At 46.6% G+C, this 27699-nt stretch overlaps 1 protein-coding gene across 1 annotated transcript in view; it reads left to right on the top strand.

Annotated features, from left to right (window-relative positions):
• LOC147706627 (cell adhesion molecule CEACAM8-like) overlaps positions 1–26004 on the top strand; it is a 209694-nt gene extending 183690 nt beyond the window's left edge. Inside the window, exons 4-5 of the mRNA XM_086933117.1 lie at positions 18829–20843; positions 22452–26004. The gene's annotated coding sequence lies outside the window, so the exon portion shown is untranslated. The remainder of the gene's footprint in view (positions 1–18828; positions 20844–22451) is intronic.
• Positions 26005–27699: the final 1695 nt, after the last annotated feature.

The raw sequence follows: 27699 nt of genomic DNA, 5'->3' as shown, positions 1-27699 counted from the left end.
AGTTCGGTGGGGTCTGCTGTTGGTTTTTTCAGAAGGGCGGTGAGTTCAGCGTGTTTCCAGTCTTCTGGGAAGGTAGCAGAGTTGAAGGAGCAGTTGATGACGTCTCGGAGGTGCGGTGCTATGACGGAGTCTGCTTTGTTGAAGATGTGGTGAGGGCATGGGTCTGTGGGGGATCCAGAATGGATGGAATTCATCAGGCGGATGGTTTCCTCAGTGGAGATTGGGTTCCAGGCGTTAAGGGTGTTTACGGGGGGAAGATGGTCAGCAGATGGTAGGGTGGGTTGGTTTCCGGGTTGGTTGTCGAAGCTGTTGTGGATGTCAGCAATCTTGTTGTGGAAAAAAGAGGCTAGGGAGTCGCAGAGGGTTTGAGAGGGGGTGATGTCGTTGGAGTTGGCCGAGGGGTTGGAAAATTCCTTGACGATGTTGAAAAGTTCCTTGCTGTTGTGGGCGTTGTTGTCAAGTCGATCCTTGAATGCTGTTTTCTTGGCTTTTCGGATCAGTTGGTGGTGAGTGCAGGTGGCGCTTTTGAAGGCGTCCTTGGTGCTGGTGGATGGGTCTTTTTTCCAGGCCTTTTCAAGGGAGCGGCATAGTTTCTTGGATTTCTTAAGATCATCGTTGAACCATGAGGCCTTCTTGCTGCCAGGTTTGCTTTGACGTTTTTTCAGTGGTGCTAAGGTGTCGGCGGTGTTGGATAACCATAGGGTGAGGTTGGAGGCGGATTCGTTGGCGTTAGAAGAGAGGGCTGGGGAGTTTCGAAGGAGCGATGCGGAGATTTGGTCCGTGGTGATTTTGTTCCAGTTTCTTTGCAGGGTAGGTTGGGAGTGGTTGATGGGTTTCGGCTTGTTGTAGGTGAAGTGAACGCAGCTGTGGTCGGTCCAGAGGAGATCCGTGGTGTGGCTGAAGGAGACATGTTTGCTGGAAGTGAAGATGGGGTCGAGTGTGTGACCTGCAATGTGGGTGGGGGAAGTGACCAGTTGTTTGAGTCCGAGGTTGGCGAGGTTGTCCACGAGGGTGGCGGTGTTGTGGTCGTTTATCTTTTCAAGGTGAAAGTTGAGGTCTCCCAGAAGAATATAGTCTTTGGAGGGGAGCGCGTGTGAGGAGATGAAGTCCGTGATGTCTTCACTGAATTTTGCGCGGGGTCCTGGTGGTCTGTAGAGGAGAGTGCCTCTGAGTGTGGTTTTGGGGTCGATGTGGATCTGGAAGTGAAGGTGTTCGGAGTTGGCGAGGTTGGTGTCAGAGCTGGTTGAGATGCGGATAGATTTCTTATGGACGATAGCGATTCCTCCTCCTGTGTGGCTGGTACGGTCTTTGCGAGTGATCTTATAGTCTTCAGGGATGGCAATGGTGATGTCTGGTGCGGAGGAAGCATTCATCCATGTTTCCGTAAGGAAGGCGATGTCCGGAGAAATGGTGTCTAGTAGGTTCCATAGGTCAATGGCGTGTCTGTGGACCGAGCGGGTGTTGAGAAGGATGCATTGTAGGTGGTTGGGGTCGGGAATCTGTGGTGTAGTCGTAGCGGAGGTGTTGTCGGTGCCGCTGAATTTGCAGGAGTAGCAGGAGAAAGGTCCATGGGTGTGTCCAGGAGCGGCTTGAACGCAATTGGGGGCGCGACCGGGGTTAAGGGCTAGGAGGGTGGCGGCATCGTAGGTAAAGCGGGGGGCAGGGCAGCGCGAGGGGCAGGGGGTCTGGCGCTGGGCGCGGTCCAGGCGCGGACGGGCGTAGACGGGCTTACCTTTGGCGCACCTTCGGCGTGGCCGAAGCGCGTGGACGCTGCGCGTGGAGGCATTGGCCATAAATGGAAGGTGGAGGGGGCGGAGCGTGGGAGGGTCAGCTGGGAGGCGGGGTCTGGGAGGAGACACGGGAGAAACCCCAAACAAGTCGAAATGGCCGCCTAAATGAAATCGAAAGTGGGCCACAGCCGGAGCTTCAAACAGAGATTCTTCTAAGCACAATCGCCGTTTAATGCAAATAGATACAATGTAGCACAATCGCCGCTTAATACAATTAGATTCAATGTAGCAGTGCGAGCCTAATTGCTAATAGGCGCTTTAACTTTCTGAAATGAGGTCGGAAAAGCAATGCGTGCATAAACGATACCAGGCGCAGTAAGATGCTGCAAGCGCTGTAGCAGGAGGGCAGTCAGCAGGAATCCGGGCAGGCAAGGCAGGCAGCTAGCACAGGGCTTCAGAGAAGCGAGTGGAGAGCTGTGGGAGCGACCGTGATGGATGGAATCCAGACGGTCACCGGGCTCTGAGCTGGGATGGTGCAGTGAGCTAAAAAACGGTGATGGATCAAGCCCTGATCTGTTGACTGGGTAGGAGTATTCTGCTTAATTCAGAAACTCTGTCCATCACCACCCCCTTTTCTGAATCGTTTTGTCCACCATAAGCGTGGAAGGGTATACTCAGATGTGAGTCCCTTGCTCACTGCACCATCAGGATTCAAGCAAACCGGGCCGAAGACGGCTGAAATGCCAGAAACCGGTCTCCGGAAGCTTGTTTCCTTTCCAGTAAAAGAATTGGCTTGGTAGTTTGGTCTGCCCTGTTCCCATGATGCACTGGGACAGCCTGTCAAGGAAAGGCAATCTGATGCTGTAGCAAAGTCATCCCTGTGCACTGTGCATCCCCATTACTTTGTTGACTGGTGCTGGTGGTAACTGACTCTGACTGTCCCTGGGTTCTGCCTAACCAGGCCCAGGGCCAGTGCTATCTTGAAAACACAGCGAAAACACACACACACATTAGGGTACACTGTGGGTTAGGGTACCCCTACAATGGGCATGACCTCCCCTATAAGACCCTAGTATATAATAGCGCAAAGGGATAGAAACTGCCTATAAGTCCCTAGTATACAATAGGGCATGGCAGTTTAAAGGCCGGTAGCCCTTTTCTGCACTTGCATCTGTGCACTGCTGGAGCCTGAAATCACTTTTAAAGCAGCCCTGTGTTACAGAACCGCTTTTAAATGTAAATTGTGCCCAAACTCAATGTAGTTGGCAAGGGCATTTTTTGGTACCACCAGGGTCTCTCCTAGGTGTCCCAGGGGTGGTGGTTCAGGTCATTATAAAGAGGGCCCTTATATAAGCTGTTTTACATGCTCTGGGGATAGAGAAATTGCACATTTCACTTTCCGCATTGTAGTAAAGTGCCTCCCAAAATTCACTTTGGTGCTAGGAGCACTGTGGAGTGAGGATCTACACTATTTCTGCATATTCAGGACACCTATAGTGTCCTGTAGGTGTTCCAGGGGTGGGGGTGACTTAACTAAAAGCAAAGGCATTATAAAAGATGTTTTATGTGCCCTGATGATGGCGAAATTGCACATTGCATTTTCCCCATTGTAGATGCCTAGCCCCAGAGGATAACTTGGCAATAGTTTATGAATGCATAAGTATTTCTGGGAAGTGATAAAATACTGTTCATGATGTAGGAGAATAGTATTGAGAGTGAAGTATACAGAAAAGAAGTTATAAGACTTTCTCTACTGCTTGAAACTAAGAGAAATAGGATTGCCAAGCTGGATATTTGTGATATTTTGTGATATTTGTGATATTTGTGGGGTATTTCTAGAACGCGACGTTCGCTCCGGAGGGAGCATCTTGGCGCTAGGGAACCTAAGTGAGCCAGTCCAAGAGGATTAGATGGAAGCTTTGGAGTGATCGTCCGGGAGATTAAAGATCCAGGTCTTTAGCAGTTTTCGGAAAGGTTTTTCCTGGGTTTGTTGTCTGAGTGTTTTGGGTAGTTTGTTCCAGGCTTTAGTTGCAAGGAAACTGAGGGTCTTCTCACCCTTCGTTTTCAGATTGTATTTAGGGAGAAGAATGAGGTTGTCGTTGGTTGAACGAAGGTGACGGCTGGGCAGGTAGTGGGGGAAGCGTCTGGTGAGGTATTTAGGGCCTGTCTTGTTGTAGGCGCGAAAGGCTATAATCAGGATCTTGAAGAGAATCCTTTTGTGAAGGGGGAGCCAGTGAAGTGAACGAAGCGCTGCAGAAATAGAGGATCTGCGGGGGAGGCCCAGGACAAGACGGGCGGATGTGTGTAGTACGCTCTGCAGTTTTTGGATGGTGCTCTTTTTGACTCCTGCGAGCAAGCCGTTGCAGGAGTCCAGTCTCGAGATTATGAGTGCTACTGTCACCGTCTTTCTGGCATCGATGGGGAGAAAGTCGAAGAACTTTCTCAGGGATCTGATCGTTCCGAAGCATTTGCCTGCGACGGTTCTGGCATGCTGATCAAAGGAGAGATCGGAGTCAAAGATAACGCCGAGATTCCTGGCCGACGAAACTGTCTGGGGGGGGCAACAGAATTGTCCGGCCACCAAAGTGCTGGACAGAAGGAGATATTTGTGCCGATCGGGAGGATCTCCGTTTTGCTCGAATTTCATTTCAAGTGGTTATTGTCCATCCATTGAAATACTTCAGTCAGGCAGTGTTTCAGGTTAAGTTCAGCTTTGGTAGATAGTTTGTCCAGTGGCACAATGAGTTGTGTGTCATCGGCATACGAGGTGACAGGTATGCCGAATGATTCTATTAGATTAAGGAGGGGAATGAGGTAAACGTTAAAAAGGAGAGGGCTCAGGATAGAACCTTGCGGGACACCTGAGGAGACAAGTTTGTCTTTGGAGTGAAATGGGCCCAAAGAAACGGTTTGGGAACGGTCGGAGAGAAAAGACGAAATCCAGGATAGGGCAGAGTCAGAGATGCCGATGTCCCTGAGTCTGCTGATAAGGATGGTGTGGGAGACGGTATCGAACGCCGCCGTTAGGTCGAGAAGGATAAGGATGGAGTTTTTTCTCTGATCTTGTAGGGTTTTTATAGTGTCAGACAGTTCAATGAGAGCGGTTTCTGTCGAGTGCTTGGGGCGGAATCCGGATTGTTGGGGATGGAGAAGGTTGTTAACATCTAGGTAGCGTTTCAGTTCATTGTGGACTAGATGTTCCGTGATTTTTCCCAAGGCCGGGAGTAGCGAGATTGGGCGGAGGTTGGTGAGATCCGTCGGGGGTTTATTCGCTTTCTTCATAAGGGGTTTGATGATTCCTTTTTTCCAGCGGCTAGGTACTGTGCCTGAGCTAAGCGAGGAGTTGATTAGGTTGTTGATGGTCGGGTTAACCTCGTCGATTAGTTGGTGAAGTATCTTAGGAGGACAAGGATCAGACGGGGCGCCCGATTTGCAGGCCAGGATGGCTTTTTTCGACTGCTCAAGAGTGACAGAGGAGAAGCGACTTAGCGTACAGCTTAGGGGGACCAGTGGGGGGGGGCACTGGGGGAGTGGCGGGGGGGGGGAAGTTGATCTGGATCGAGGCAATTTTTTCCTCGAAGTAGTCAGAAATTTGGTCGCAGAATTTCTGAGAAGGGGGGATTTCAGGTAAAAGTGCCTTAGGTTGCGTAAATGATTTGACTATTGAAAACAGCACCTTTTGTTTTTGGCCTGCGTTTTTTATGGCGTTGACGTAGTAGTTTTTTTTTGCCAGTTTGATTTCCGAAAGGTAGTTTTTCCTTGTTGCGATATAAGAGGTACGATTAGTAGCCTCGTATGTCTTCCGCCATTTTCTTTCTGCCTTTTTACATAGCAGATGCGCATTAGCGAGTTCTGGTGTAAACCAGGGGGCATTGGGTTTAGTTTTGCCCCGGGAGGTGCGGGGGCGTGAGGGCGGGATTCTGGATTTTATTTCTTGGGCGATCCAGTTGTGAAAAAGATCGGCGTCGGTATCAACATTGCCCGAGAGGGTGGGAGCTTGAGTTTGCATTGACGGATTAAGAGTGATGTTATCCTGGACCTTTTTCCAATTGATGTGATTGCCGGGGAGGGAGGCAGATTTGTCGCGGTTGGGTAGGTTTTCGTTCAGGATGTGAAATGGGATCAAGGAGTGATCAGACCAGATCTGGGGCGAGGGCGATAGTGTGGTCAAGAAGGGGGAATTAGTGCAGACTCCATCGAGGGTATGACCTAGGGAGTGGGTGGGTGAGGTGACGAGTTGCTTAAAATTGAATATATCGAGGGTTTGTACGAAATTGATGGTATGAGTATCTGTTTTCGATTCTAGATGGAGGTTAAAATCACCAAGGAGGGTGAAAAAAGGGTATCTGAGTGAAAGTTGTCCTAAGGAATCGTGCAGTGAGTCGAGGAACTCAGATGCGTTGCCGGGTGGGCGGTAAATGAGTCCGCCTGAGAACGAAGTATGATCGTTTAGTTTAATGGAGAAGCCTAGTCCTTCAGTCTTTTTTAGAGACTCTAGACTAAAGGTGTGGCAAGAGAAGGTGTCTTTAAGGATGATTGCAACACCTCCGCCACGGCCCTTGGCTCTGTCTTCCCTGAAGAGTGAGTAGCCCAGGGGAAGAGCGACAGCAATATCAGGGTTACTGTCAGCTGTTAGCCATGTCTCAGTTATCATGAGGCAGTCGAGGTCGGACTCCAAGATAAGATCGTGTATGTCTTGGTTGTGTTTGCACATGGAACGTGCGTTGATCAGGCCGCCTTTGAAGGAGGGCCGAGGGGCCTGAGGTATATTGGCCGTTGGGACAGCTGAGTAGAGCCCAGTGGACCAGTGGCAGTGTTTGCAACTGACTGGGCCTGAAAGTGCGGCTGGGTCGAGTATACATGGACACTGCTTAGTGACCTGTAGTTGAAGGAGGTCGCTAGATTGGTAGGAGATGTGGGAGGTAAAATGGGCAGAGTTTCCTGCGCCTGTCGCGTTCTTGTCGCGTACGGGCGCAGACGGGCTTGCCTTAGGCGCGCCTTCGGTGCGCAAACGGCGCTCCCGCTGCGCTCGTCCGCTGCGCGTCCTGTACAGGCACATTTATAGGAGACAGAGGGGGGTGTGGCCTCAGAAAGGGGCGGAGTCAGCGTGCACGCCGGTGGTGATGGCGGCGGCAGGCTAATAGAGCTAGGAAGGGCGCCAAGCAGCTATTGTCATCAGCTGTGCGCGAAGGGGGAGAGCGAGCGCTACGTGAGGTAGGAAGTTTGTTTTAAAAAGGCAAATTAGCAAAATTGTGACACCACACAAAATAATGATTAAAATGAGCAAAGTACCTCCAGTTCCCGGCTTCCGCCTCAGGAACTGGGTCAAAGGTTTCTAGTAGCCGCAATTGGATCAGCGGTATTTGTACTATGATCGGGGGGCGTGGCCTCAGAAAGGGGCGGACTCAGCGTGCACGCCGGTGGTGATGGCGGCGGCAGGCTAATAGAGCTAGGAAGCAGCTATTGTCATCAGCTGTGGAAACGTGATTTGCACCATCCTGCCCTGCGCTCTGACTGACTGCGCCTGCTGCATTATCTGCAATTACAGCCCTGTGCCTGTACCTTGCTTCAAGAGGAAGTGGGCTCCATGCAAGCTACAGGTTAACCGAGTGCATCAGCATCAACTCCACCAAGAGTCCCTGCTTGGAGTGCATCCAGTTGATTTTTAAGGGTTTTGGCCAGGTGCATTGTGGGAAGTGTGGTTCCAAACTTTCAAGGACCATCTTGGAGCTTCCAGACCCTTGGATTGTGTTTTGGACCATTTGGACCCTTGAGAGGAACTTTAGGAAGAAATTTCAGATGTTTGGAGCAACCTTAGAAAACAAACTTTATAAGGTGAGTAAGTGCTGGAAAGTGTTTACTCTTTACAAATTCACATCTCCGGTTCCCAATTTTGGATTTTGACTGTTTTGGTGTCATTTGAAAGATACACATATTTCCTATATTTATGAATTGGTGTGGGATTTTTATTGTGTGTTAAGTCTTTATTATTTACCGAATTGCTGTTTTGGAATGCTTTACATACCTGTCTCTTATGTTAAGCCTGCCTGCTCGCTGTCAAGCTTCCCTGGGTTGAGCTTGGGAATGAATTATTCAGACCTATTCTGAGCCCTCGACTGTGTTAGTGGCCTTATTGCCAGAGGTAGGTCCATATTTACCACTACTAATAACTCACTTTCTAACAGATGCCAAATTACAAGACTCAAAGCTCTGGGAGAAATGCTGGACCTGGTCATGTTCCAGGATGTGACGTTCTATGCCTGAGGCTGGCCTTCAGAGAAAAAGGGGCCGTTTGTGATCTCTTATTATCTCTCGATGAGCTGCTCCTTCCAAGTCCTCTCAGGCTTTACGTCTAACTTCCTGCGTTCGAGTTTCTATGGTCCATTTGTATTCTTTCCTGGCTGCCTTAATGCATCTGGATTACGCGGAATCCTATTGGCAATCTGACTTAAACCACGACGGCCCTGGTCGCACTCTTGGAAGTTTATCCCTTGTAAGTTTGCGGGGAGCAGATTTACAAAGTGCTGTAAATCGATCTAGAATTTTAGTAGGTTCAGTATCTGCAGAGAGACAAGTTATATCCTCGTAGTGATCAGTAATCCGATCGATAAAAAATTTATTTGGGTCAATGTATTATTTCATGCGAACCCCCTGTTAGCGGAGTAATGTAACAAGAGGTATATTCCTGCTCCTAAAACTAGGTAGCAAAGAGAAGGAAAAACCGATAATAAATGGGAAATGATCACTAAACGATAAAGGGAGCCCTAGTTTAGGAGCCAGGTTCACCGAGAGTAAAAAGGAAATCGATTACACTGCCGTTGCCAACAATTGTAGGTTAATTAATAGAACTTAAACCCTTTAAAACCTAAAAGATAAAAAAGACAGGTTATGAGTAAGTATTATCCGATTCAGGGCTTTCCCATACACTGAATCCGTGATTCTGCAATTATGATGACCACTGTGAATACATTTAACAATATTTGAATCATCTGCCTGGGGCTAAGACGGAGGAGCGTCACCCCAGCGCTCTGCGAGCAGGGGAAGGAAAAATAAAATGATAATAACCCCGTTATTATCCTTTTATTTTTGACTATGGGGCTAGATTAGGGCTGGCTGGGGTCACAGGGGGAGGAGTGGTTTGCACTCCCTAAGTGTGCTTGATTGTTTGCCCTTCCGTCTTGGGCCAGCCACACAGTCATGCGCAATTTGCATTACACAGCCTGGTAAGAAACATTCCCAGGTTCCCATTTTCCACAAAACACAGCACTCAGGCCAATCACAATGCTGCATTGAAGCATTGGGATTGGCTTACAGGAGGTAGCCTGTGTGCTTCCTGCTTCTGCCAAAGCTGAGGGGAAAGCGGTACAAAAGGGGGTGGTGATGGACGGAGCATCTGAACCAATCAAACACTCACACCCAGTCAACAGATCTGGGTTTAATCCATCACCGTTCTTTAGCCCACTCTGTCACCCCAGTTCAGACATTGCTATATGCAAATCAGTCTGACCCTGTGCCTCATGGGAACAGTCCAGCCCGAACTGCCAAGCCATGCCTTCCCTGGACCGGAAACAAGCTTCCGAGGACCGGTTTCTGGCATTTCAGCCGCCTTCAGCCAGGAGAAGGCAGTGTGGGAAGGGAACAAAGCAGAAGAGAGACTGGCAAAAGGGAAGAGTTTTTTTGGTCCGCCTCACCACCCTCATTCCCTGCCAGCCACCACTTTTGTGTCCCATATAAGTAAGACATGGTTTCTTTCACTCAGCATTAATTTTCCTTTAATGCCAACTGGTTGATATAGTAAAAAATGAATTCATAATATGATAACTGAATTTAACTGAGACAGCTTCATAATCTGATAATAGGGTTTAGACAGCAAGACCTTGGCATTGAAATGCCTAAAAGCAATGGAAACAAGAAGAACTGGCCCCCCCCATTCCCCCTTCCTGCAACTGATGGGACGGCAGGGGAACAAAAAGATTTCATACCCTCAACATGAATCGGGTTAATGGCCTAGGTCTCTTGACAATAAATTGTATCTAAGGCTCCCTGTTTCCATTTTTATTGATTTTTAAAGATAAATACAGACAGAAACCCATTTATGTTCTAGTCCGTATTTATTTTTAAATATGGATAAAAACCGAAGTTGGGTGCTTTTTGAGTGATTCTAAATACACTTTGCCATGACTGCCAGGCCACAATTACTGTGAGGATTCATTGGTAGGGGAGCTACAAAAGAATTTTTTTTAGAAAAGAGTAGCTATGCACAAGGTTGATACTGAAATGTGCATATTTTCATATACGTGCATTGATTTGTCTTCTGCGGGTGTTTCTATCACTGAAACCTGGCAGGCATTCAAGCATGACTGCATATTTATTGGTTAAATAAATGTGGAAATATGCCACTTTCAGCTTTGCTTTTTTTCACAAAACCCATAATAAATATGGATACATACAGATAGAGTTGGCAAAAAATAAATATGAATAAATACAGATGGAAATGGAAAAAAAAATACCATAAAACCGGGAGCCCTAAATTTGTATCCTAGTCTTTGATGAGGATTTTCCGCCCTCGTTAATCATTTTCTGATGTTTCCCTGTAATATTCCACGATAAAAACTGAAAATTCAAGGGTGTCTTGGCTGAGATCTGATCCGTACTGGGCTTTGGTGCCAACTGGGGGAGACTGGATGGACCTAGAACAGTTTCTCAGTGACTAATCGGGCTTTAGGACTGGAAGGCATCCACATTCACTCAAAGACTGATAAACTTGATAATGGTTCAAAGCGGGTGCTGGTAGTGATGGGAGCCAAAGATACAGGACGTGAGGATTATTACCACCAAGTTGGCATCAATTATTGTCACTGACTTCAACGGGGGTGGGCGATCGAAAAAGTCTAATGGGAGGGCACTCATCTTTGATTGCTGATTTGATAGGTAGGCAGAGTGTCGAAGCAAGAAACGAACGAATCCAGGATCTTTCAAATTCATGGCCACGCAATATCCCCTTGAACTTTTGGGCGCAGAGACCCCCTATTTCACTCTGCCAGCCTTGAGGATTTTGTCCACTACGTCAATTTGGCACCCTACACTTAGTTTACACCAGTGTACAGCTTTATTTATAAGGCTCTGGCTGTCCTCCTGAGGTTCACCCTCTAATGGGGGACCCCTCCAGGATCATCACATGCGGCGTACAGGTGGGGGCAGATATATATGGGCCGGTTGAGCCCTTGATTGTTATAATGAAGCCTGCTGAGTCTGGGTATGAGCGTGAAGGGTCTGAAGGCGGGTGGGTGGGGGGACAACTGGGTTCCTATGAGTGGGCTGTAGGAATGTTTGTAGTTGATCCTCAGTGGCTTTCGTTTGCCCCAGGGGTGCATCGCCAGTGTTGCTTTGAATTTCTTGAGACTGTAGGGTGGCTACGCGATAGTCCCCTGTGTCACCTTATTGAGTACCTCGATGAGGGATAGGATTTTGACAGAGATTTACTTTGGGCGACCATGACCTGCTGAAAGAATCTCAAGAAGGCTTCCACTCCTGCTAGTAGAGGCTGGCAGCAAGCTGGAAAAGCTGCGAGTATCTTGGCCGTGGTTGTTGAGTTTGTAGGATTATTTGCTGGTTGTTGAGTTTGTAGGATTATTTGCTGGTTGATGTGTTTGTAGGATTAATTGCTGGTTGTTGAGTTTGTAGGATTGTTTGCTGGTTGTTGTGTTTGTAGGATTAATTGCTGGTTGTTGATTTTGTAGGATTATTTGCTGGTTGTTGAGTTTGTAGGATTATTTGCTGGTTGTTGATTTTGTAGGATTATTTGCTGGTTGTTGAGTTGTTGAGTTTGTAGGATTATTTGCTGCTGGCTGAGTGGAGCTGAGAGAGGATGATGCCACATCCTGCTCTGTGTGAAGAAAGTCCAAACTAGCGTGACCTGTTTGAGGAGGGCTCTCGGATCTCCCTTCTCCCCGCTTCCTTTTGGAAGGAGTGTGCAGATGTCCGACATGGGGAACACGTAATCACTGCATGTGTAGCGTGTGCTGTGTCCTGATTGGCAGAGTGTTCCTAGCTTCATGTGGCATCTATCTTTATAGTGTTTTGGGAACCATCCAGCCTTGTGTGTTTCATTGGGGCTAACCTCCTGGGACCATTGTGGTGACGTTGCCTATCTGTGAGATTAATCTGCGTTTTTCCTGTTTGTGCGTTTGTCCTTCTGGTTACGTACTACCCCACCTATGATATGTCAATCAGTAGCCCAAGGACTAGGGTGCAGGGCCCGACTGACCACATATTTCTGACTCGGGGTTGATGGAGAGGTCATATCGGGAGATTTTGACAACAGTGATTCGATTTCATTTTGGTAGATATACGTATCATTGTTTATATCAACATCAATATTAACAAGTTCGCAACCAGAACTGTGAGGTATCCATGTTAATAGAGACACTGGGGCGGTAAACCAGTGATCTACTTTGACCACTTTTTTAAAGTATGACTACTGTCCACAGAAAAGCAAAAGAAAATAGCTCCCCTTGAGCCTGTGCACCCCTGTAAGGTGGGTCCCCCCCTCATTACATGGGAGTCATCTCAGAACAGCATTTAGTTCCTTGGAATAACACTGAATATATATATTTTTTCATAATTTTTATTTGGTTTTGAAAGTCATTATAACAAGAGCATGAAAAAGTGTTGAATCCAAATAAAAAAAATTTAAAAGCAGAAGGGCTTGTGTAGATCAGGTCTTTCCATATGGTTCACGCTTCCAGAAGAGCTTCCGTCATCCTCGTGAGCACCGAGCTTCACTGAAGAGGGGGGAGCATAGTCAAGGGATTGGTGGCCCCCCGAATTGGGACTTGCCCCTTCCCCAAAACAGGTAGGTGTTAAGCCAGATGCCTCACTGTCCATGAAAGAATATGTCTCAACTGTATGAGCAGTTTCTTGGCTCCCCCTACCTCTAGATGAAAACCCTGCTTCAAGCATTGATTTCAAGTAGGCTTGACTGTGGAAATGATCCACTTGAGGTGCTAATGAGACCTTGCTGTCTCAGGTACAGATGGTGCCGAATGTGCAGTCGGACGTGTGTGCAACCTTCTGTCTGGCTCCCTCTGATCCTTTATCACACTCTCTGCATTGGCTACCTATCAGCAAGAGGCTCATTGTTAAGACTCATACGTCCTGGAATGGTAACGCCCCCGGCTACCTTCAGCTGAGACTTGGCTACTATCTCTAGGCCAGACCGCTGCGATCCGTTGACAAAGTCCTACACCAAGCTCCACGGATTCGCACCCCCAGAGTCGGTGGGAGGTCATTTTCTTATCTGCCCCCCTCCACTGGATTAAACTTCCACTACAAATTTGTTTGTGTACTGAGCTGGGAAAGTTTATTAAAATTCTAAATGCGTGGCTGTTTTAGTTCTTTTCTGTAGACCCATACATCAGCAAAAGAAGTTAAGATGTTCCTTCGGGCGGATTCGCTGCGCTTAAGCAATGCAAACATAACATAACAAGGGGCCCGATAAAAGTGCTAAGTGAATGGACCCTCGAGGAGCTTTTAGTTTCTACTCAGGAGGCAGCAGTCACAACTTCAACCACCACATGTCCCACTACCAGTGTCTTGTCTGAGCGCACGCTTCCTGCAGGCACCTTGAAGCTCATTTCATCTTCTAAGAACTGCAGCCTTGCTGTCCTCAGTGGCGTGCACTTTCCTCTTGACTCTAAAAATCAACTGTCTGGTAGTGCTAAAACCCCAAGCGTGTCTGCTTGGTTTCCACAGAGGACGTTCGCACGTTTTCTGGCCCTGGGCCATGGTCTTCCCGCTCAGGGGGGAAGTGGTCACAGACCCTCTCTGTGTCTTGACAGTATCGCTCTTACCACTTCACAGATGCCTCTTCAGTGCTTCACCGACCTGCCTCTGCCTGGTCGTAGTGCCAGGGTGTAGAGGTCGGAGATGAGGGGGAGGGTCTTTGTGAAGGCGCTACTGGTGAGCAGGCAGGATTGCGCTCTTCTTCGCCCTACATGTCGTCTGTAAATGTTTTTGTATGTGGGTTTGCGCATTAAGTTCTGAGTCGCAAATCATTTCATAATAAAGCCTTGCTTCTTGACCAAAGTTCTACTCATTGTACCTAGTGCAACGTTTTGAAGGAAAGTCCAGGATGCTGTGTTCCTTCTGGAGCCTTGCCCCCTGTCCATTGATGCCCGCTCACCCCTGAGTCCAGGAGGGGCAGACACTGATCACGTCACTCAGGCCTGGCTGCCTCGGCCCCTCCTCCCAGTCATGGGGACTCCAGCTGGGTGATGGCTGCCACCAGCATGAACCAGGTCTCATCACTGATAGATCCAGACACAGATGTTACTCTAATAATGTAAGAACCTTGCATCACGTCCAATCACATGGTCTCCTGATGCTTCAGGTATGTTGGTCGATTCTCTGTTTAAATTTCCTCATGCATTAAAAACTGAATAGTATCACACCTGTCATCTGCACTTCGCCTGCGTTGAGACCCCAGTGACGAACTTTAGCAGCCGGTACCCAGTTTCCTTACTCCAAAGACCACACTTTCAGGACCTCGCGTGCCAATGTCTCCTTAAGGACAGATCACCCCAGCGAACATAACATTTCTGCTCAGCGCTACAAGGCACTTCTGGCCACGACAGACGTTTTAAGGCTCTCTCTCCCCCTATCTCTGTCTGGTCCCCTTTCTTTTTCTTTCCCTCTCCCTCTCTCACACCCTCTCTCCCTTTCTCTCTCTCTCTCTCTGTCTCTCTGTCTCTATCTCTATCTCACTCTCTCCCTGTCTCTCTCTCTTTCTCTCTCTCTTTCTCTCCATCTTTCTCTCTCTCTCTCTCTTTCTCTCTCTCCCTCTCTCTTCATCTTTCTCTCTCTCTCTGTCTCTCTCTCCCCTCTCTCTTTCACTCTATCTTTCTCTCTTTCTCCCTCTGTCTCTCTCTCATTCTCTCTCTCCCTCTCTCTCTCCATCTTTCTCTCTCTCTTTCCCTCTCTTCCTCTATTTCTCTTCATCTTCCTTTCTCTGTCTCTCTCTCTCCCCCTCTCTCTTTCTCTCCATCATTCTCTCTCTCTCTCTCTCTCTCTGTCCCTCTTCCTCTCTTTCTCTCTCTGCCTCTCTCCCTCTCTTTCTCTCTGTCTCTCTCCCTCTTTTTCTCTCCCTCTTTCTCTCTCTCTGTCTCTCTTTCTCTCCATCTTTCTCTCCCTCTTTCTCACTCTCTCTCTCTCTTCCTCTCCCTTCATCTTTCTCTCTCTCTCTCTCCCTCTCCCTCCATCGTTCTCTTTGTCTCTCTTTCTCTCTCTCTCATGTCTTGTCCAGTTCCCCTCAAATCCTTCAGCTGATGCCGGATAATGGGGCCCTGCCGAAGCCCAAGGACGGGTGGGATAGCCGAAGGGCAGGGCCCAGCCCTGGTGAATACTCTTCTCTGTAAAGTTGACCACCTTCGTTTCTGATACCACACATGTGCGCCCCCCACGAGGGCACCTGTGAGGTGGGGGGCAGCGAGAGGAAGAGGCCATTAGGGCAGGGGCAGGCCCCTCGTTCTTTTCCCGGAGTGCAGATGCGCACACTCATGTTGACCACTGCTACAACTTCAGCTGAACCCCCATACTGGGCTTACAGCTGCCCCTGCTTCAGATAATGCGATATCTGATCATTTTCAGAAACGGAAAGCTTACCTCTACTCCCAGATTACAAAGAGTCTTTGGACTTTAGAGATTTGGAGAACGGCAAAAAAATGGAAGAGTCCAAAATGGCTGCGGGAAAGCGCCCCCAAGTGGGCAGAAATCCCTCTGAGCTCGAGATTCTATGATTCGGAAGGGAAGGGCGGTGACCTGCACTGCTCTCAGCTTGACCAGCGCCAAGAAGCCCTGTCAGGTGCTGTGCGCTGTATGAATGATGCCTGTAGCGCCTTCTCTAGCGTCAGATTCGCCCACTGACCCAACTCCTGCCGGAACACTCTTGGAAAGCACCCTCAGGAGCAGCCTTCGAAGCACCGAAGGAGGGAGAAGTTTTGTTATTTTTATTACCTAAGAAATGCAAGGCCCCCTCTTGAAGACACCATTGTTAAGTGAGGTGGGTTTGGTCTGCAGAAGTGCATGCCTTTTTACTTCTGCAACAAACACACACATGAGAGACCACACTCACACCAAAGCTGTCCCCTGCCTTATCCACACAACCGGCTTCACTAATTCACCCAAAACAAGAGCAGCCTCAACCTCTGTCCCAGTCACAAGAAAGGGGATTTATATAAAACTGTAACTCTCCTAGCACAGACTTCCACCAGAGGGGTCTCAAGGCGCCCCTTTACTCCTCTTGTCATCATCAGCTCTCATTTCCTTGCATTCTGGAACTTGCCTTTCCATTATTCCATAAATGCATCCGCCCAGGATCCAAATGAAAGGAAAAAATCAAATGATGTAGAAGTTTGAGAACGCTAAAAACTCACATTTTGAACAGCCTGTTCAGTGCAGGGTGATTTGTAATTCCTACTTTGAAGCACCTCACATCGGGGCTTGGCGCTTGTCTACATTCCTGCGTTGCTTTGTTTCTACAGAACTCTGCTGACATTGTTGAGCTTTAACCTTTGGTTTATAAAGCTTTGGAATAAAAATAAAAGTAGTAAATGCATGTATTTTATTTTGCTACACCCTATTGCATTTTTTTAAAATAGTAATGCCATTCAATAAATATTCTGCAATGCTCTGGGATTTTTATCATGCACACATCTTGCAACAAACAGTTAAAATTGAGTAGGGAAATCCATCTTTGTAAGACCTGTGCCTGGCTTTTCCGTTCAATGTGACTAAAGTAATCCACTTAATACAGCTTTAAAGTAACTAGACATACTTCATTTGGGTATGTATCTTTTTATTCATGTTACTGATATCCACAGTAGGTCTCTTCAGCGATGCCAAAGAAGATGAATAGTCCTGTGATGTCACTTCCTGTGATATCGCTTCTTGTGATATCACTTCTAATGACGTCATATGCAGATTAAAGGTTCCTCCCATCTTTCCTTTCACCCGGGCCCCCAAAAGTCCTGCGACTGGCCCTGCTGACCGTCTCAAGAGTTGTCCATTGGGCGGCGGGCAGTTGTGTGCCTCTGCTGCAGATGTGGAGGGGCGGCGCGGGCGAAGGTAACAGGCGCCCATACTCACCCACTCCAGCTTGAGGGAGGAAAGTCTCTCCTGTAGGATCTTCCTCAGTCCCAAAACTCAAGCTGACCTGTGAAATGAATTAAAAAGCCCCCCACCCCCCAGTTTTCAGCGGTGGTCTTGCTAAGGTGAAGAACAGCTGAGTGCTGCTCCAAGCCCTCACAGGCACTTCTTGTTCTTGTAGAGTCCAGGCCGTTGATTGCTGTTACGGGTGTCATCTTCTTTGTAGTGTCTGCTTAGTTTAGTTGTAAATTTCCCTGGGTGAATATTTCTCTGGTGTTTGATGATTTGCGTCTATGATGCCGTCACCATATATCAGGGAGATCAGCAGGTGATCATATACCCAACAGCCCTGGTGTTACAGTCGGTGTGTGAATTCTGTCTCCGTAGGTAAGTCCTTGTCCTGCTCCGTGGGCCGATTCACAGAACTAACTTAAGACAAAATCCTAAACTTACTATCATTTTGTTATTCACAGAAAGCACTTACTCATTTGGGTATTCACAGAAGGCACTTACTCATTTCGGTCTTCACAGAAGGCACTTACTCATTTTAGTATTCACAGAAGGCACTTACTCATTTCGGTATTCACAGAAGGCACTTACTCATCAATGAGTAAGTGCCTTCTGTGAATACCAAAATGAGTAAATGGTAGTAAGTTTAGGATTTTGTCTTAAGTTCATTCTATGAATCGGGCCCTGTGTGTGGTGAACCTGCAGACTGTGGAGCTCAGGTGCCCGGTGCTCTCAGCGGTGCCCACACGGTCCGTTCGGGATTTGTTTCTTGGTTCCATGTATCTTGAATGAACAACATGGCCTCCTGTCCGTTTCCCCTTTTGACGAGATCAGCGTTTTCCCAGCGTGAGGCCACTTGCTTTTTGTTCTTCTTTCCTCCATTGCAGAGTGGAGACCACGCTGTCACCATGGAAGTCTCTCCGATGTCACGCCCTGCAGGGCGTGAGTCCACCACAAAGCACCTGAAGAAGGCTTTGCAGAATCCCCGCCGTTCGCGGTGCTGAGCGGCTCTTGCCTCCCGACCTTCATCTTCGGTACCACTAATGTACAGGAGGACAGAATGTATCCTGGGGATGCCGCATTCAAACACAGCACATGTACTCCAGGCTTATTCTAACATACATTCATACGTGTGTCATCCATGACCCATATGGATGAGGAAATTACCTGCTTAGAGATCCTTGACATAAAAAGGGATCAGGAGCCCTGAGAGCATCTCTCTCTCTTCACTGTTCTGCTGGGAACATTGCAGTCCTCCACAGCACGGCGAGCTCATGGCAGTGTACATGTTTTCCTATTCCAGTCCACCGATCCCAGCTCTCGATTGCAGTCTGTGTCATAGTGCGCGTGCTGTGCGCATGCATGAGAGTCATGCATGATGAGACCAAAACCTCAAGCCTCACCAGAATACTACTACGGCCAACTACCGTCATACACTCTCCGAAGTCCTACAAGGGGCCTTTTGCATCCACGTATGGGTGTTTGGGTAATATCTACAAATCGGCAGACAATGCAACACAATTCTGGGTTAGCCCCTTAATAAAATGTTAGTCATATTCTTTTTGTTTACATTACAAATAGTCTTCTGTGCTAATGAGTTGCTTATTGTTACCATAATATTTATTTCTGGTTGACGCCCGCTCCTAAGCCATGTTCCCTGCTGGGTACTCTGGCTGGCTGAGGCAGTATCTACTGACCTGTCGCTGTGATTGGTTCAATGGATGAGTCTTTGGTGCGCCCGTCCATTGACAAGACTTCTTGATCAAGTAGAACATGTCAAAATAGAGTCCAAAGCAGACCTCATGGTATCAAGATGAGCTTGAGATCGGCTTGGCAACTGTCTGTGATGAGGTCAAAACTTTGGAACTTTATTTAAACTGCTGATATTCACTTCGCATGGAGGGTTGGTCTAACCTTTGCTGTTTTTCTCTTTCCTGATTTCCAGGTTTGCAGCAAGTTGTGAAACACCCTGGAGCTTGACCAAGTGCTTTCGAAAGACGACGGGACCACCATATCTCTATTTTTACCCATTGTTTTCTGAACAGTGCATCATGAGTTTGCTTTTGCCTGCTCTGCTGGTTGTGGTGAAGACCAACGCTTGAAGATGATGTCCGTGTCATGTGATTGGGGAACACTGGCTGCATGAGCCCGCCCGACCGTCTTGTTTTTGTCTCTGTTTGTTGAAGAGAGATGCATTGCCATTCATTATCATTTCATTCAGTATTAACTTTAGGTTTGAGGTGGTTTAATGCATTGTGTGTACTTAACTTTGTGCTCACTCAACCTTACAGAGATGATCCTGGTGTGGGACTGGAGAAGCTTGAAGCACCCCCCACCTCCAGTGGCCAACCGTACCATCAGATTTATTTAGTAAACACACTCGACAAGTTCTTATACAACTGATTTCCTGCGGCAGACTCATGACAAGTATTTCTGTAGGAAGCCTTGTGTTGCCCGAATTCCTCAGAGTGAGGGTCCACTCATGCCAGACCTCAAACCGGCTGCCAGGCCTTCTGTACCTGTTCTGTCTTTGCAAAATCTACCTGGACAGGGCAGGAGGTATTTCTCTGCCTGAAACGCAGAAGGTACCACCCGTGTCTGGCTGGTTACACTTTTATGTTCCATTAGTGGCAAAAGTCTCATGTGGCCTGTCCTGTCTGGCCACCTGTTAGTCACATTAGTGCTTCACCACACTTTATAAAACTAGAAAAAGCTTCAACATCTCAACATTTCACCAGTGTCCACTCATTTCAAACCGCAGCCTCCGACAGTATTTTTTGGTTTGTTATTCTGTTCTTACCAAACGTATTTATAGAAATGCATAAAAATACAAGTATTTCACCAGTTTGTGTTACTTTTAGGTTGAGTCTAGGCAGCACGTTTGCAGCTTCTTCAGGACATGCTGTATGCACTCTGTGGTCTTACAGCCCTCCCATTGCCTTTCTATTGGTCACTTCGATTGTCCAACAAAAAGGCTTGCTTGCTAGTGGTTAATCCTACTTCTTTGTCCCCTCTTGTTGACATTTGCATACCTCCCACAGAGCAGTCTCTCACTACTGTATCATTACGCTTTTGTTTTCATGAGTTGTTCATATGGAACTCTATTTTTCCTTTCACTCCGCTCTCAACTCCTTTGCGGTCTACAGTCACGCAGGGCTCTGGATACTGACATGGTGGTCAGGTAGAGCAGCAACGTTTCCCTTGATCAGGCACCATCATGCCAGCAGCTTCAGGAGGCTGTGCGCCTCTCTTTTAGCAACATGGCACCTGCTTCACGGCCACCGAATGTTAGCATGGTGGCAGTGCGCCGTTCTTTTATCAGTAATGAGGCTCTGCGCCTTATTGTATGCCACCACGTACTCCCACATCCCTATGTCCGTTCACTCCACACGGCCCTGCCTGTCTGCAAGAGGCTGTCGCAGCTTTAAGATGTGGTTATCGCTGTCTTGTTGCCACTGCTTCTGCTCCCCTCGCCATCACTCACACATAACAAGGTGGAGATTTTAATGACAAAATTGTCAAAAGCGGATCGCTGAACGTCACAACTTAGCACAATAGTCTAACCTTGAATAAACGTGCACAACCATCTTATTTCCATGTAGTAAATAAATAACTCCAGTTCACTCTTAGCACCACCCTCGCGCCGCCCCACCCTTCCCCTGTTAGACACATTATTCTCCATCCCGACCCCCTCCCTTTCTGTTGCTAGTTTGAGTTCCCATTATCTCTCTGTCTCTTTAAAAGTGGCCGATGTCTGCACACAGTGCCATGGCAGACCGTGTTTGTTCTAATGTTTTGATTAATTTCTGTAGCGCTTCATATCCATTTGTAAAAAGAACAATTGATGGACATAATGCAGAACAATGTCATACATTCACCCCAATACAGAGATCAGGGCCTAAAGCCATTGTTTTTTGCTCACCATGCCTTTCCAGTTTGGACCCAGCCATATGCAAATCAGTCTTGTCCCGCTCCTCATGGGAACAGTCCAGTCCGAACTGCCAAGCCAGGTCCTCCCTGGACTGGAAACAAGAATCCTAGGACCGGTTTCAGCCCTCAACAGCCAGGATAGCTTGACTCCAGTGGCATGGAGAGCACAGGACTCACTTCTGAGCATACCCGTCCCACTCAGGGTGACAAATGTAAAACCGGTCCTAAGATGCTTGTTTCTGATCCAGGGAGGACCTGGCTTGGCAGTTCGGGCTGGACTGTTCCCATGAGGCACAGGGTCAAGACTGATTTGCAAATGGCCAGGTCTAAAATGGGGTGGCATGGTGAGCAAAGGAATGATGGCTTAAACCCAGAACTCTTGACTGGGGGTGAATGTTTTAATTTGTTCTGCATTCCGTCCATCAATTATGTGTCTTTTGCTTTCTCACCCTAAGTGCGCCAGGTATGCCCAGACGTGGGTCCTGGGCTCACTGTGCCACTGGAATCAAGCTATCCTGGCTGAAGAGGGGTGAAACCCCGAAATCGGTCCTGGGATGCTTGTTTCCGGTTCAGGGAGGACATGGCTTGTCAGTTTTGTCTGGACTGTTCTCATGAGGCATAGGGCTAAGACTGATTTGCATAGGGCCAGGTCTAAACTGGGGTGGCATTGTGAGCAAAAGAATGATGGATTTAACCCAGATATCTTGACTGGGGGTGAATGTTTTGATTTGTTCTGCATACCATCCATCAATTGTGTGTCTTTTGCTTTCTCGCCCTAAGTGCGCCAGGTATGCCCAGACGTAGGTCCTGGGCTCGCTGTGCCCCTGGAATCAAGCTATCCTGGCTGAAGAGGGGTGAAACTCCGAAACCGGTGCTAGGATGCTTGTTTCCGGTCAAGGGAGAACCAGGCTTGGAAGTTCGGGCTGGACTGTTCCCAAGAGGCACAGGGTCAAGACTGATTTGCATATGGCCAGGTCTAAACTGGGGTGGCATTGTGAGCAAAAGAATGATTGATTTAACCCATGTCTCTTGACTGGGGGTGAATGTTTTGATTTGTTCTGCATTCCGTCCATCAATTGTGTGTCTTTTGCTCATACCCATTTGTGGCAGTCTGGGCACTTCATGCAGACTCATTTCTTTAGAGCACGCAGCATTTCCTTGGATTCACAAGCTTGTGTTTGGAGATTCTCGGCAGACCAGATCCATTAGTGATTTTATAACCTCACTAGTGTGTTTGCAGGGACCTCAGAAGTTCTTGTTACCCGTATATGTGGAAGGGCCATCTAAAGGCACTAGCGGGCTGCCCCCTCTTCAGTTACTTGGGTGGTGATGTACTCAAAGACCCCTTCACCCCCCCCCCCCAAAATTCCAGATGCCACTCCTTCAAGACCTAGCTCATCTCACACAGTAAAATATACCCAAAGGTGGCAATTTTGTGCTCCAAAAAGCATCCTTTACACATCTTAAAGTGGATTTCAGAGGATCTATGGTATCAGGACTGAGCCTTATGTATGCTTGTAATAGTATAGGAAGAAGGGCAACAAGATGATTATTCTTTCATTTCAGCAGAAAAGTAGAACTTGGATGAACTAAATGTCTCCGAACCGTTCAAGATGATTTTGTCTCATCGTACGCGAGTCACAAGCCATGCTGTTCCTAAATTGCAACAAGTCACAGTGTACATTCTGGAATATGGATTTATTAAATGTAAATATGAATAATGTATGTTTAGCCAGAGATTTGGTTTAATTAAATTGAACCATGTCTAGGCGGGGAGCGTCGCGGACGAATATGTGGTAGAGGTGGGCCAGGAGGCGACAGCTGGGAGACTTTGGCTGAGACCATTGTGAGAAGACTATTGGTTTGTGAGTCTTCCTTCAAAAGGGTGTTGCAGCTACTCCACATTTTATCCTACATGTGTTCCTCATTGTGTGAGACTTGATGCTTAGCATTTATAACTTTTCTGGTTGTCGTAGCCTGCTATTCTCGTCTGTGTTTCGTGTTAACAAGTCTCCGATCCCTTCATGTATCAGTCGTTTTACTGGATTAGTTTATATACTGTTGTCATAGGCTGGCGCTCTGCATTTTCTCAAGCACTTCCTGTTGTCTCCTGCGTCTCCTGTTTTACTTGCCCGTGGCCGGTTAGAATCATGTACATACTTAGCCACACTAGTGGTTCTCTGCAATAGTGTCTCCCCAGTCTGCCCTCGGGGACTGACTGCTGCAGGTCATCGGATAGTGCCTTGAAGGTTCTCCTAACTAACCTTCCACTGAAGCTCAGTCTCTCTCCTCCTTCTAATGGTCAGCAGTATGCTCTGGAGTCAGTGCTGTAGTGCAGTCAGTGTTGTGGTGGCCCCTGAGCCTTTGGTGTGTGCTTCATGCTCTGACTCTGAGGTTGACTGTCCCATGTACACAGCCACAGTGTCACTCAGTGGGTACTGTGGCAACCCCAGAGCACCCCAGCCTTTTTCCCTCTCTCCTGCTGTCTGTGCTCTGAGGTCACTGTATGTTAGTGAGGGCTCTGCAGATCTCAGGGCCTTGGCTCCAAGCTCAGCCCACTTTTCACTCTGATGTGGAACCCTAACATGCTTTATACCCTGAGTTCTGTTCATATCACACTGTTGCTGTGTTGTTGTAACACAGCATTCTCGTCTGCCTGCACGAGAATGCAGCCCCTTCTAGATCTGCATCGCGTCAGCATTAGTCACTGTGCAGCACAGGGCCAAGGGGGATCGCAGAGGGGACAAGCCTGACTATTATCATCAATTGGAAACAAAGATCACACTGTGGAAAGGAAAATCTGAATATGTGCAAGTACATTAGATCTGTACATTGAACAAATTCTCCCTTGTATGGACAGGCATCAAACCCTGAGACCAAGAGGGCGGCAATACAAACCAGACAAAGGAGGATCAAAAAACGGAATAAACGAAGGAAGTGCAACAGGAAACACAAAATCAAATCAAAACAAAGATGGAGGTGATACTGAGTGAGAACTCCACCATGACTGGGGTCAATTTATCCTCCATTGTTGGAACACCAAAGAAACAGCAGATTTGATCTTCGGGGCTGTAGTACTGTCCCACAAGTAAAATGAATGGCGCACAGACAAGTGTACTTATATAAGTTTGTCAGGAAATTTAAATTGGCTACGTATTGTCTCCTCAAAGACCAGACAACAACCTGAAAGAGTGGGAAGTCCAAACTTGCAGAGTTCTGATCTGAGACTCCTTAGTGAGCTCCAGGAATTGGAGAATGAAGCATTGGGTACTTTTCAGCACATGGAAGATCAACATGAGATTGAAGCAATGATCCTTGATGTCTATGGTGACGTTAAGACGCGTCTACATTTATGTCCACTTCCCCCAAAGATTCCTTAGACGTGTTTAGTGATTGTATTGAAGAAGTCGTCAAAGCGTTCCATAGATCAGCTAGTCAAGGGCAGTGCAAATGGAATTACCAGCAACGAGCGTACAACAATTTCATAAAAAAATGTAATGCAGTTAAACAGGTGGTAAGGCTAAGCTCGATTAAGGAGAGAATATTGTGTTGTGCTCTATAGAATAGTACACTACTGAAGCGTACAAATAGTTGAATGACCCAAACTGTTATACCAGTAGTGATCTTGAGAGCGAGCGAAGGATGAAAACATAGCACCACTCTGATTTGCTGGGATGGAGAAAGCAGGGTCGCATAAACCAAGACGAATACCTTTTTTTTGTGCAATGATTAATTTCCAAAGACGCCTATTCTATACCTGATCCCAAAAATTCATTAGGATTTGAGGGAGCTGCCAGGGATACTGTTCATCTCTACTAAAGAAAGTTTGTTTTTACAGGGATATGTTTGGAACATGTTTGGAACGTACCTTCATACATCAAGGACACGGGCAATTTCTTGATACACATATATGATGTACCATGGTGTAAGGACTATCTATTCATAACTTTAGATGTGTGATCATTGTATATTAGTATATATCATGAGGATGGGTTGCATGCAGTTGAACATTTCTTACAAACTAGATCAGTGTGTGGTAGTCTGGAGGTGGTGAAAATGCTTGCAGCAGACTAGTGGTTTCCACTGATTTCACAGGTGTAAAGCCTGTGTTGTTAGAATTAACACCAGTGAATAAACAACACCAGTTAGTCCAGTAGACTGTAATAGAAGAGGATCATATGTCACTTATGCAGTGCCGAGAATCCTGAGGGGTGGCAACCAGTAGTGATCATTGAGACAGTAAGAGTGTAGATAAATTGTCAATCTTGATTCTAAATTCCCTACTGGTCTAAATGCAGAAGAGTAAATCTATTTGTTTCTATAATTTGGCTAACATTATAACCTCCCTGACCGAGCTACAGTTATAAACAGTCCACGTGCAATGAATGATTGAGAATTAAATTGTGGATTACATTAAGTGATTGGCACTGTAATATATGAATCTTAACAATGGGTGCTGAATTAGGCTAACATATAAAGGAAAAGATTTGTAACATTTATTTATATTTGATTCAGAGTTCTTTAAATTTTGTTTGATTGCTTACAGTGTTATCTGAATTTTATTGGAATGTATTGGATTCATCCTGTGAACATTGGGGATGATGCAATGTGATTTTCCGTAGGACTTTGTCCATAGGGGCACAATTCTGATGGGTTAGTTATGTTAACAGTGCAATACCTGATGCCCACTGATGAGATGATGCCAGGAGATAGCATTGAGAGGGATTTCAGGTGTAACTTTATCAAGTCAATTGCAGAAGCTCGTACCAGCCCTGCTTTAATGAATTTTAGTTATTGACTCATGGTAGTAAAAACTCATAAAATGTTCACAGAAACGTTATTTTTTAAAAATATGACCAAAAATATTGTAACCACATATGCAATGATGCATATACTCCATATTAATTTAGTATTATTCATTTCATATTTATTTTTTCAGTTACTGCACTTCACACATATGCATTTTGAATGTTGATTCTACTATTAATGTATGGACACACATCCATTTAATGTTGTTCCTCTGATGATGCTAATACACGGGTGGAAAGACAATTTAATGCAATCTTTCTTTGGAGTGATTAACACGTGTGCAGTATTTACAGGCACTTATGATGGTGCTGCACGTCACTGAGGGACTGAAACGACTTATCGTGGATTTTCAGGCTTAAATAAAAAATGAATGGAGACCAAACGGAGCCTGCGCCTGGTCCTTGACAGATTTGTGGATTTCGAGCTGTGGAGATCCATTAGATCCTCGCCATCATTTTCAGGTGTTCCCTACGCAGCGCATGCGTAGTGTTGCAAGATATATTGTTTACAATTCCATGGGCTTCCAACCCCCCTACAGAATACCATTAGTTGTTTTTGTTGTCACTCGCATTTGCCATCTTTCGATTACTTAGCTCCTATAGGCTTCCCATCCGTTCTTGTTTTGTTTCTTGTCCAAACTTATCACCTGCCCCCTCCCTGTTTCCTACGTGCCCTCCCATACCTCTCTTCTCCTTTTCGCACCAGCCTCTTCTCTTTTTAAAAAAACGTGTCCCCAACCACTCCCTCCCTTTTTAGGTTTTGCCTGGCGAAAGCTGCGCCCTGCGCAGCTTTTTCGCGCAGGCGAAAACCTAATGAGAATTGTACGGGAGACAGGAACGGCCCCCGTCTTTCATTGGCTAGCTCCATAAATGGAGGCTAGCCATTGGAAGACAGGCCTGTCCGTCAATGCCGGACCAGATTCGGGGGCGTTCCCGAGAATTTTTGGCTTTTGGCTACGTAACGCTACGTCAGCCAAAAGCCGGGAACGCCCCTGAATCTGGTCCGGCATTGCCGGCACCTGCCTTCCTGCTCCGTGAACGGTGTGATTAGAATTATTCGGAAATACAAAGAAAAAAAAGTTTCTTGCTGCGCAAAACGTCCATTGGAAAATCCTGAAGCTCTCTCTGCCAACGACTTCTGCTTTTTTACGCAAGAATAATTGAAACCATTATCTGGAGAGCACAGAATGTTTTTGAAAGCCTGCCAGCTAATTTTCCAGTAACTTCTTCGGCAGTGGTACGCAGACAACTCTTCGATCTGAAGTTCAACAATTGCACTTTTAAGAGCTGGCCTCTAATTTGATTTGCAGTTATAAGATTTATATTTTGTGATTGGCTCAACGTTTAATTATTGTTTTAATTAATACAATCTTATTATATGAAAAACTAAGTGCTTACCCATTGAAATTTTACCAAAGCAACACTTTAGTTGTTTCCCTTACTTTTAACTCGGATTCACGCTGTAACCCAGCATTAAAAGCAGTAACACTGGCCTTTGAAAGGGTGTGATTGCCTGCTTTATAAATTCATTTTTAATATGGCTGTTAACGTCTCCCTGGTCCGTGATACAAAATGGCTGACACTGGAGGTCTGTCGAGAATTCCAGAGAGGTACTTGTTCTCGATCCGATGCAGAATGCAAGTTTACCCATCCGTCACAGAGTTGCCATGTGGACAATGGTCGAGTTATTGCCTGCTTTGATTCTCTGAAGGTAAGAGCAGTTTAATTTATGTCTTCCATTATTTGCGTGTTCTCTTCTGCCTTATGGCACAAATCAATCTTATGAACATTGAACAATGAATGATAACATGCAATTATTAACGGTAGGTTCTTCCGAAAGTAGATTGTTTCGTGGAACTGAATGTAGAGACTTTAGATTCGGCATCAATGAACTTCCAAATATTGGCAATTTCCTAAGCTTGTCCCAGGTTACGTACTAATGGCATAAGCAACTTTGTGCATTATATGCTATGGTTTCGTTTTTAGACAGATCTTGGTTGACTGATCACACAGTGATAATAGCATAGACTGAGCCAGGAATAATGAATGTATGTATAGAAGTCTTGCACAGTTCTTCA

This window comes from Lissotriton vulgaris, chromosome 7 (assembly GCF_964263255.1).
Source record: "Lissotriton vulgaris chromosome 7, aLisVul1.2, whole genome shotgun sequence".
In the NCBI taxonomy this organism is placed as follows: Eukaryota; Metazoa; Chordata; class Amphibia; order Caudata; family Salamandridae; genus Lissotriton; species Lissotriton vulgaris.
This window is presented reverse-complemented; position numbering and strand designations above follow the sequence as displayed.